This window comes from Marmota marmota, unplaced genomic scaffold (assembly GCF_001458135.2).
Source record: "Marmota marmota marmota unplaced genomic scaffold, marMar, whole genome shotgun sequence".
NCBI classification, from domain to species: domain Eukaryota; kingdom Metazoa; phylum Chordata; class Mammalia; order Rodentia; family Sciuridae; genus Marmota; species Marmota marmota.
In genome coordinates, this window is record NW_025999983.1 from 1,712,705 (window position 1) to 1,722,952 (window position 10,248).

Genomic DNA, 10,248 nt, shown 5'->3' on the forward strand with positions numbered 1-10,248 from the left:
GGTGCATCCCACTCCGGCCAGCACTGAGCCGTGGGCCAGAGCCCTGCCGTGTGGGTGAGTGCTTTGGTGGACCACCGTCCTCACGCCTGCTCCTGCAGGACCGCACACGATACTCCACACAGGATCTGCAGCTCCAGCCCCCTCGGCTTATCAGATTAACACACGGCTCAGAGCCGTGGTGGGGATCTGTGAGAAGGCGTGGGCAATGCCCAGCACCAACCACCAGCACGGTGAGTGGCACCAGCCTTGGTGGGTGCGGTGCCAGGCAGCACTCCAGGTCCCGGCTGGCCTTTCTCTCCCGCAGGGTCCTCGGGTGAGCTCCCTGGGCAGCTCCCTTCCCCTGGGGCCACCTCCAGTGAGTGCTCTGGCCACAGCTCACCCCCCTCGGGCACCTCTACAAGAGCCTTGGGGTCTGTTGCAGACTTGACTGTGAAGCTTCTTCAACTTGGTCTTTAAAGGCCAGAATTCAGTCCTTTCTCTACAAACTGGGATCTGCTCATGTGAGTTTTGTTTTGCTTTTTGAAATACTGGGGGTTGAGCCCAAGGCCTCCTGCATACTAGGCAAGTGCTCTGCCACTACGCTATAGCCCAGCTAGTTTTATTTTTTCAGTGTTCTGTTTCTCTTTTATCTTCTGAAGTTGCCATGCAGACAGCTGTTCAGCCTCTGAACGGGAGGTGACTCACAGGAGAACTCAGAGTGCGGCTCTCAGTTCAGCTCATCCTTTGCTGACTCCTCTGAACCCCCAGGCGCGTGGCATCTAAACCATGTCTTTCTCTTCCTGGTCATTGAGTCCCCAGCGGAGCCAACAGAGAATGAAGAGTTTTGTTTATGGTGGAAGGAAAGCCCTGCTTAGAGGGCAGTTTTTCCATCCTGGGAGTGATTCTTTATGAAGAGGGAGAGCTGCTGTATCAGAGAGGAGTGTTGGAGCCAGGCGGGTGGGCCCCCTGCCAGCAGCCTCAGGCCTGGAGAAGGAGACCTGCCTTCTCCACCTGGGATGCCCAGGGCAGAATGGTGGCCTGTGGCCCCGCGGTCAGCAGCTGGGGAGCACACACCCACCCCCGGCTCCTGCACCAGCACCGCCCTGCTGACCTGTGAGGCCTGGCCCCAGGGGCGAGGGTCAGACAAAGCTACCAGTTAGACAGCACGCTGGCATCTAGGCGAGGGTGCAGCTGGTGAGGAGCTGGTGCTGGGAGCACAGGAGGAGGCCGCCGTGGAGCAAAGCTCAGGCAAAACTGCATGGAGTCCAGACTCTAAGTCACACAGGGAGAAGCCAAGTTAACTGTGACACCGCGCTCAGATGGAGCTTCTCCCGCCCACCCCCACAAGTGCCTGTGTTTCACTTTCTGTGCCATGGATCAGAAAGAAATCTGCTTGCAGTCAAAATTTTAGCAGAATAATCCCAGAAAGATAAGCATCTGCCTAAACTGGTGGTTGGGTTCTCTGCCTGGCCTGATCTGTGCTGCCTAGCCCCACCCCATGTGCCAACCTCAATCCCGTGAAGCTCTTCCTCCCACTGTCCTTCACATCCTGGTCATCGAAGCCGGGTTAACCAACCAGAATCACCAGGGAACTTCTCTAAACAGCTCTCATCTTCAATAGAGAGGACAAAAAATAAATCAATAAGTACCATGGGGGTTGTGTGACAGTTTTTAAACTGGTGCTTATTTTGGTTTAGAAGCATCAACTTGGCCACGCAGGACTAATGTGACTGGCCCAGTTCTTTTAAAAACACGACACCTAAGTCCCTGGCTGCAGCCAGCTGCTTTTGAATTAAAGTGGGTCATACTTGAGACTCACAGATTTTTCCAGATGCTCTCTGGTCCCTGCCCTTGGCGTGCTTGGCAAGATATTAATTAATGGTTCTCACACTGCAGAACAGTGTCATTACCCCTTGATGACAAGATGAGACTCTTGAAGCATCAGCACCAACCAGGGCGAGACTCTTTACCCTTTGCCCCGAAGCTGTGTTCAGCCAGCCTCCCTGGTGCAGTCTGCAGAGATGACTAGGCCCCACCTCTGGAAAGCCCGCTCTGCTCTGTCCCCAGGCTCAGGTCCCCAGCCGTGTCCTCTCCTGGTGGGTACCAGCCTCCAGCTCTCTCTGCTTCCTCACGCCAGCCCAGCCCCACCTGCTCCAGCGTCTTTCCCCTGCAGAAGTGTGGCCAGACTTCAGTCCCAGACGCCGCTTGGCCGCTCCTCTGTCAGGAATGTATGGAGGCCAGTAATTACTGAGCACACCGCACAGGCTCTGCTGTCTGGCTCCCTGCACTGCCTGGGTCTCTCCCGCCTCCCTTCAGGCTGAGCCTCCCAGCGCTTCCTCAGGCCCAAGGCAGCACCATGACCCCAGCACAGCCCTGCTCACCACCACCCTGCCCTCACGTGCCTTTGCTCCCACTGGGCACACTGACGTCAGAACAGCACAGCAGGCGGCTCAGGGGGACTCCGCCAGCCCAGCAACCTTAGAAGCCTGTAGTTTTGTTGGTTTGTTTCTGGTGCTGGGGTTGAACCTCGGGGTGCTCTCCTGGCTTAGCCTAATTGTTGTCTAAGATTTAGTCTTGTCTCCTTGACATCATATAAAGCACCAATTTATAAATGCAAAAAGCACACCACGTTGTGCTCACCTCCCCCACAGAACCTGGAAGTACGCTGGGGCCTGAAGCAAGTACGTCAAAAAGCTCTGCGGCAAAGCAGGCCTGGCAGCGCCGGCCTGTAATCCCAGAGACTCTGGAGGCTGAGGCAGAGGCCCACAAATTCCAGGCTAGGCTCAGCAACTTAGAGAGATCCTGTCTCAAAACAAAAAGAATTCTTAGCCGGTTTGTGTCACTATAACAAAACGCATGAGACTGGGAGAACAAAAGTTTAATTCTCACAGTCCTGGAGACTAAAGCCCAAGGCCAAGGCCCTGGCATTGGTGTCTGTCAGCGGCTGCTCCTTGCTTCCAAAATGGCGCCTTGCTGCTGGTCTCCAGAGAGGATCAGGGTGGTTTCCTTGTGGAGAAAGACTTGGAAAGAACAGACCACCCGAGACCGTTTGTGAGGTGCTAGACCCCTCCCCTCTCCGCTTGGTGACCTCCAGGAGGCTCTCTGCTTTGTTTCATCACAGTAGCCACAAGTTTCAGCACACGAGTTTTGGGGGACCCATTCAGACCACTACAGATATGACTGCAAGGAAAACCCCAAATATACAACTTGTCATGTCTTTTCTCACAAAAGGTCACCCTCCTACCTGTGCAGACCTCAGCCCTCAGACCAGTGTGGCTTCCCCGAGAGCCCTGATGTCCTCTGCTGACCTCACCAATCCTCACTGGTATCCTCTGGAGTAGACCCCCACACCTTCTGCACTTCCTGCTTTCTAGGATCCCCGGGAGCCCCAGCATCTCATCCTCTGCCTGGGACCCTCTCCTCCACATCTCAGCTTGATGTCTCTGTCTCTGGGAAGCCCTCCCTGACCTCTGAAAACTGGTGTGGGGCTTTCTTACACTTGTAAGGCACCCCACAATACCCCCACTCTCACCCCATGGGCGGCAGGGGCAGTGTGTACTTTGGGCTACAGTATTGCAGGCCCAGCCTCGTCCGTGACAGCCTGGGGGCCATTGGTGCAGTCAACTGGCGATACCTGTTGACAGGAGAGAACCCTGGAGCAGCCCATTCCCTGAACCACAAACCTTAACAGAAATGCACAAAGCAAACCACCCCGGCCAAAACCGAGCGTGCATTCCCACGGGGTTCCTTAACGTGAAAGATGCAAATCCACGAGCCAGATCATCACTAGCCTGTAAAGTGGGGCCAGAGAAGTTCTTAATTACCAGGTGGGAAAGGAGCCAGGTGAGAGGTCAAAGCTCAGAGGAGCGCAGAGGCTGGAAAGCCTCGTAGGCCAGCTGAGACGGCCAACCCCCCGAAGCACCCATATGCAGCCACGGAGCACGCCACATCCCTGTGAGGGTGCTCAGGCAGGTCCAGGACACGGCTGGCCTCAGGCAGCAGTCTCCGCTCCTCGGTCACCTATCATTAGAGTGTCCAGGTGAGAGTCTGAGAGTAAGGTTAGCAGTGACCTTTCAGGGAAATAAAGAGGTTACTAGAAGAATACAAAAGAATTCTTAGCTGGATTGTGTCACTATAACAAAACGCATGAGACTGGGCTCAGGGCTCGGGAGTGCGGGAGGGTGGGAGAGTCAGCCCTTCTCCACCGGCCTCCAGTGAGCCTTTCACTTGAGTCCACCACACCGCCTTCTTCCCACCCACAGGCACAGGCTCACCCCACCCACCGCCCTCCCCCGTCTTCAGAACTGAAGAAAATACCTGCATTAGTAGCCCCAGTAGCCCCAGCTGGGGGTGAGCATTCAAAAGAGGGCAGCCCGGAGCCCCACGTTGCAGCCCTGCGAGGGGAGCGGCTGTTCTCATGACGCCCCTAGGAAGACACCCAGGCAGGCCACCCAACCCTCAAGCTCGAGTCCCTGCGTTGGCTCCTGGCTGCAGGTCAGGGTGTGGGCGTCACCGCTGGAAGCATTGGAAGAGAAGAGCCAAGCACCGTAAGATCAGGGGAGCTCAGGAATCGCCCACCCAGCAGCTTCTGTGCCAGGCAGCGTGGCCAAACGCGTGCTGCAGATGCGTGGACCCCAGCCCCCAGGAGCTCAGCACCTTCAGGCAGTGGGAACTCACTAACGCTTGGTGAATGAGCAAGTGGAGTCGGCCATAAGCCACCGAGCAAGGCAGCCCTGGGTGGCACTGCTCAGGCAAAGCCCCACAGAAGTCTCTCAGGTTCTCAGGGCGGCTGTACCCCCACCATCTGGGGCTAGAAAACCACACACAAGATTGCTGCGCCAGCCTGTGACGCATTTTAAATGAGAATTTCCCAAAGTATTTAATTCCCTTGAAAGTAGCAACAACAACAAACTCATTATATATCAATATAAATAACATAATTTTATGAAACATAACTACATATTCTAAAGTGAAGAAAAACTTGGTGCAAACCGCACAAAGAATTGTACTTTTCAATGATATTTTTCAAATATCATTAATGTCTTAGAAGAAAGTTGAACTGCTGGGCCCGGTGTCTCAGGCCTGGAGTCCCCGAAACTTGAGAGGCTGAGGCAGGAGGATAACAAGTTCAAGGCCAGCCACAGCAACTTAGGGAGACTCTGTCTCAAAATGAAATATAAAGAGCTGGGGATGTAGCTCAATAGCAAGAGCCCTTGAGTTCAACCCCTGCTACTAAAAGGAAGGAGAGGGGTAGAAGGCAGGACTCACACCTACCCCTGCATTCAGTCTGTCGTGTTGAATTTGGCTGAACCCAGACGGGGAAATACCCAGACTTTCAGATAACTGTGGTCATTCTCTGATGATGGATTAAAACTAGACAAATGGCGATTTCTTAAAGGTACCTGCGACTCCCAATGTGAAATCACGTCAAGGAGTTTTTTACTCTTATCCTTAAAATTCACAGACCCGTCTTGCACTTTGCGGGGTCACTTAGAAGCTGTGATTCGCTGAGTTTTGCAGCTCTCCCAAATGTCGACACATTTTACGGAATCCTGAAAAGGTCACATTTGTTAATATTACCACCGATCTTATCAGACAGTCTTTAAGTATTGAGAAACCGTCCAGCTCAGGGTAGTGAACACACGTTTTCCAAGATTCTAATTTTCACACAAAACCTCAAGTGTGGTCCTTACCAAAAAATGCTGCTGGCTAATTTCCTTGAACAGACAGGCTCACTCGACTCATTTTCTGTGAACGCCTACCCAGCACCCAAGTCTGGATAGCCACAGTTTGTCTAACATTTGTTCTTTGAAGGAACGTCGGTGGTCATGGGAAGGAAGAGGCTCCTCCTGCCAGTGGGCAGTCCGGGAGCTGCAGCCCTCTGCTCAGCGCGTGGCACAGGGAGCTCCACGCTCTCTCCATTTACCCACGTGGGCTCCACAGTAGAGACAGGACCGAGTTGGCAATTCCTACCCTCCCCGTTCCTTAGGGAGACTGGCGATCCCGTCCCTGCAGTTGCGCAGTGGTGAGGACTCCAGACACACCTGGCAGATGCACCTCCTGCTGCTTTGCACCCCGGTGCACGTGTCGACACGGGGACAAGACATCAACCCGTCTGCGTTAGTATGAATAGTTGTACACTCGGTTCATATTTACACGCAGTACCACTATGAAAACCAGCCTCCTGGAAGGACATCAGGGGTCCCGGGGTCCATGGGCCATGCTTTGAGAACCACGAGTTGGAGCACTCCACCCCTCTCTTTGGCCGAGCTTCCTGTGCCCTTTGACACCTGCGTCTCACCATAACCTGACGTTGGGCGATCACGTCACACTAAGGAAATAAGGATCAAAAGTTCAAGGTCAGCCTGACCTGTACCCAAACACCAGCTCGGCTCCTGGCTGAGGAACCCGTGAAAATCCTCACAACTTTCTCACCCCCAGTTTATTTCAACAGTAGGATGGAGGCAAAATCTCTCACCAGAGAGTTGTGAAAACTAAATGAGCACATACTCAAGTATCTGTCCTTAATAAACAGGAGTTCTCTTAGTCCCCCACTCTGGGTGAAGCAAACTCTGCCATTCCCTGAATGCGCCGCCCTGAAGGCCCCTTCCCCTTACAGTGAATTCCTAGCACTCTTAACTCACACTCGAGACCACCTCCTCCTCTGAAGGCCCCTGCCCTGCATCTCTCCCTTCTTTGAACCCAGAAGATAAGAGTTTCCTGAATCACTCTTTTTCAGGTCAGTCATGGACTTGTTCTTTGAGTATGTGATGGTGGATATTAGGTGCCCCCCAAAGCGCATGTGTGAGACGATGCAAGACGGTTTAGAGGTGAGATGACTGGGTCTAGAATTAACCTGGTCCATGCATGAATCCCCCATAGGGATTAGTGGGTGGTTAACTGCAGGCAGGTGGGGTGTGGCGCCCGAGGTGGTGTGCCTTGGGGTTTCTGTTTTGTCCTTGTTGAGCTGAGCTCCCTCTCTCTGCTTCCCAGTGCCCTGTCCCCAGCTGCTTTCCTCGGCCACAGTCTTCTGCCGTGGTGTTGCCTCACCTTGAGACCCAAGGAATGGAGGTGGCCGTCTATGGACCCGGAACTCTGAAGCCATGAGCTCCCAAATAAAATGTCCAGCCTCTAAAATTGTTTTTGTCAGGTCTTTTGGTTACAGCAACAAAAAATAGCTGACAAAACCAGAATATTTTATGTCTTCTGTCTACAAGTAAAATCTAAACTTCCAGAAGATAATTTTTTAAAATTCCAACTACCTTTAAAAACCTTCTGCACTAAAAATCTATTGTTGTACAACAGATCACCCCGAAGTGCAGTGGCTCAAATACACCAACAGTCGCTTATTACCTGGCATGGCTCCTGAGGGTCAGGGTCACAGAGCAGACCCAGCACAAGTGTCTTGGCCCTGCTCTGTCCTGCAGCGTGCAGTCCATGTCAGCTGGGACCTCACTGGGCTGTCAGCTGACACCCAGACACGTGGCCTCCTCTTGTGGCCTGGGCTTCCTTACAACCTGGTGGCTGAATTCCCACAGAGAGCATCCTGAGTGAGAAATAGCAAGCCAGGCAAAAGCTTTCTCCTTTTGATGACATAGCCAAATCATCAGTGAGGACAGTGACAAGACCCTACACACACAGATTCAAGAGGAGGAAATAATGACCTTCCTGAGGGAGAAAGGTCAGTTCCATAATAAAAAGAGTAAATGGGATGGAGTGGGTGTGGTGGTGCATACCTGTAATCCCAGCAGCTCAGAGGCTGAGGCAGGAGGATCGAGAGTTCAAAGACAGCCTCAGCCCAGGTGCTAAGCAGTTCAGTGAGACCCTGTCTCTAAATAAAATACAAAACAGGGCTGGGGATGTGGCTCAGTGATTCAGTGCCCCTGAGTTCAAGCCCCTATGTTCATGCAGGGACTAGGTTAAGTACAAAAAAAAAAAATGTGTATCGGATGAGCTAAATAGACAGGTGTAGCCATCTCTGAGAAGCTCCATCTGCCTGCTTCTCTAAAAATACCCAGTGAATGGGTGCAAACACAAATGAATGGCAGATGGATAAATGGATGGGCAAGTGAGGGTATGGATGGACAGATGATTATTGAATGAATAGACAGATAAGATATAAACCAATATCATTTTGAAGAGAGTTTTCTCAACAATAAGATGGTTTGAGATGTAACACACACTGTCACACTGAATTGTTTTTTACTTTTTTATTTGTTCTTTTCAGATATACATGACAGTAGAGTGTATTTTAACATAGCATACATACATGGAGTAGAACTTTCCCTTCTGAGGTTGCACATAATGTGGAGTTTCAGGGTCTTGTATTCATACATGAACACAGGACAGGACAGTTATGTCTGATTCGTCTACTGTCCTTCCTACCTCCAGCCCCGTCCTTCCCTTCATTCCACTTTGTCTAATTCAATGAACTTCTGTTCTTCCCCACCCGCTTCTTGTGTCATACTGAATCATATCCTTCTTTTACTCCTCTGAATCTCCTCTGCCAAATGGTAAATTCCTTGAAGGTAGAAACTGTCTTGGATCCTCAGAGATTAACCCAGTGCGCAGTTGACAAGTACCAGTTTGAAGGAATGGATGATTTCAGGTGGTCTTGACCCTAAGACCAGGGGTTCTGGAGGGGCCTGGCTTGAAGGCTTCTCCTCTGTGAGCCGCGGTGCACGCGGGGAGCAAGTAAAGCATGAGTTCCTTTGCTCTGCACCTTTCTTTCTTCAAAGCCAGAGCCCTCGGTGCCTCTTTGCACATTTTTTTATAAATCCAAAATGATGTGCCAGAATATTCAAATAAGAATCAAATAAGAAAAGCCAGTACAATGAGTGGCAATTTCTCCTATTCTTTCTTGTTACATACCAGGGAATGTTTTTGCCCTTTTATAAGAAATAATTCTTTTAAATGTTTGTAGTAACTTTTCTCTGGAATTGCAACAAAGAGTTCATATATAGTGTGTTTTTTAATGTTAATGCTGGTCAGGAAGGGGAGTGTTATGCAGGTAAAAGTTAAACTTACCTTTTTAAAGTAGCTAATGGGGAATAAGCATTAAATCTTGTAGGAAATCCAGAGGTTCACATAAAAGCTGCTTGGCCCACACATTGTGAAGAGACTATTCCCAAATTAGCCTGAGCTGGGAGAGCTCCTGAGCTACCCGCCTGGTGTTTTCTGTACCACCTGGCCATTGTGTCCACACAGCAGGCTTGGACTTCAGAGTGCTATGCAGACAGCCTCACTCGCGGCTCACTCGGCCTGGACTCTGGTCTCTGAAGCTGGCCCTGACACCAGCCCTGTCCTGAGAGCTTCTGATGTTCTTCTAACAGGCATTTTTAATGCTTCATGTTTGAATGTTCAGAAACACTAACTGCAGTTTAATTTCTCACTAGGTGATACGATCAGACACCTCAAGCTGATTTCCCAACTCCCCACCAGGTGCCGTGGTTAGCAGTTTCAAGCGTCTGTATAGGCTGCCTCACAGGGTCCCCAGCAAGGCTTGCCAAGTTAATCTAGAGCTGATGAAAGGCAAATCCTCTCAGTAGACCTAGGAAAGAAAAGGAGGGAGGAGGGAGGGAGGGAGGCAGGGAGGGAGGATTCCTGTCCCTTGGTAACAACAAGGGAGGATTTGGCAGAAACTCTCAGATAATTCCCTCACCCCCGGCCCATGTGCTGGCTCCAGGTCACCTTCAGCAACAATTGGACCCCTCTTGGAGTATGACTGCATCAGGGGCCATGGAAGATGCCCTCACCAAGACCACAGCCCACTGTAGGCCTCAGGCAGTGTCGATGCATAGAGATCATTCATAATTCTCATCAGAAGGAGTTTCAGTCCACAGCTAAAGCAATCCTCCTTAAAATAATGAACTGCTTTGAAACTGATTCTCAAAATTTATAGCTGCCCCCATCTTTTCCCTACTCTTGCAACTAATTTGAGACCTTGCTCATAAGTAAAACCTTGAAATAAATATTTTGTTTGCAAAATAATTGCACAGCACCTCCCACATCTTCTGCAGTGGGCACGTTGACACAGAGGACGCCGTGTGGGCTCCTCTGGAAAACAATCTCCTCATCAGAGCTGCTGCTCAGTGCACACCAGTTGCTCAAAGGTTATCTCAGACAGAGCCTCATTCATGGGTCCCTAGGAGGAGTTCACATCTGTTTAACTAAGAAATCAGACGAGAACCCCCCCAACAAGGGAGGGCTGAGAGCCACTAAGAACTGCCAATGTGCTGTATTATCCCAATTCTATGGCACAGAAAAAAG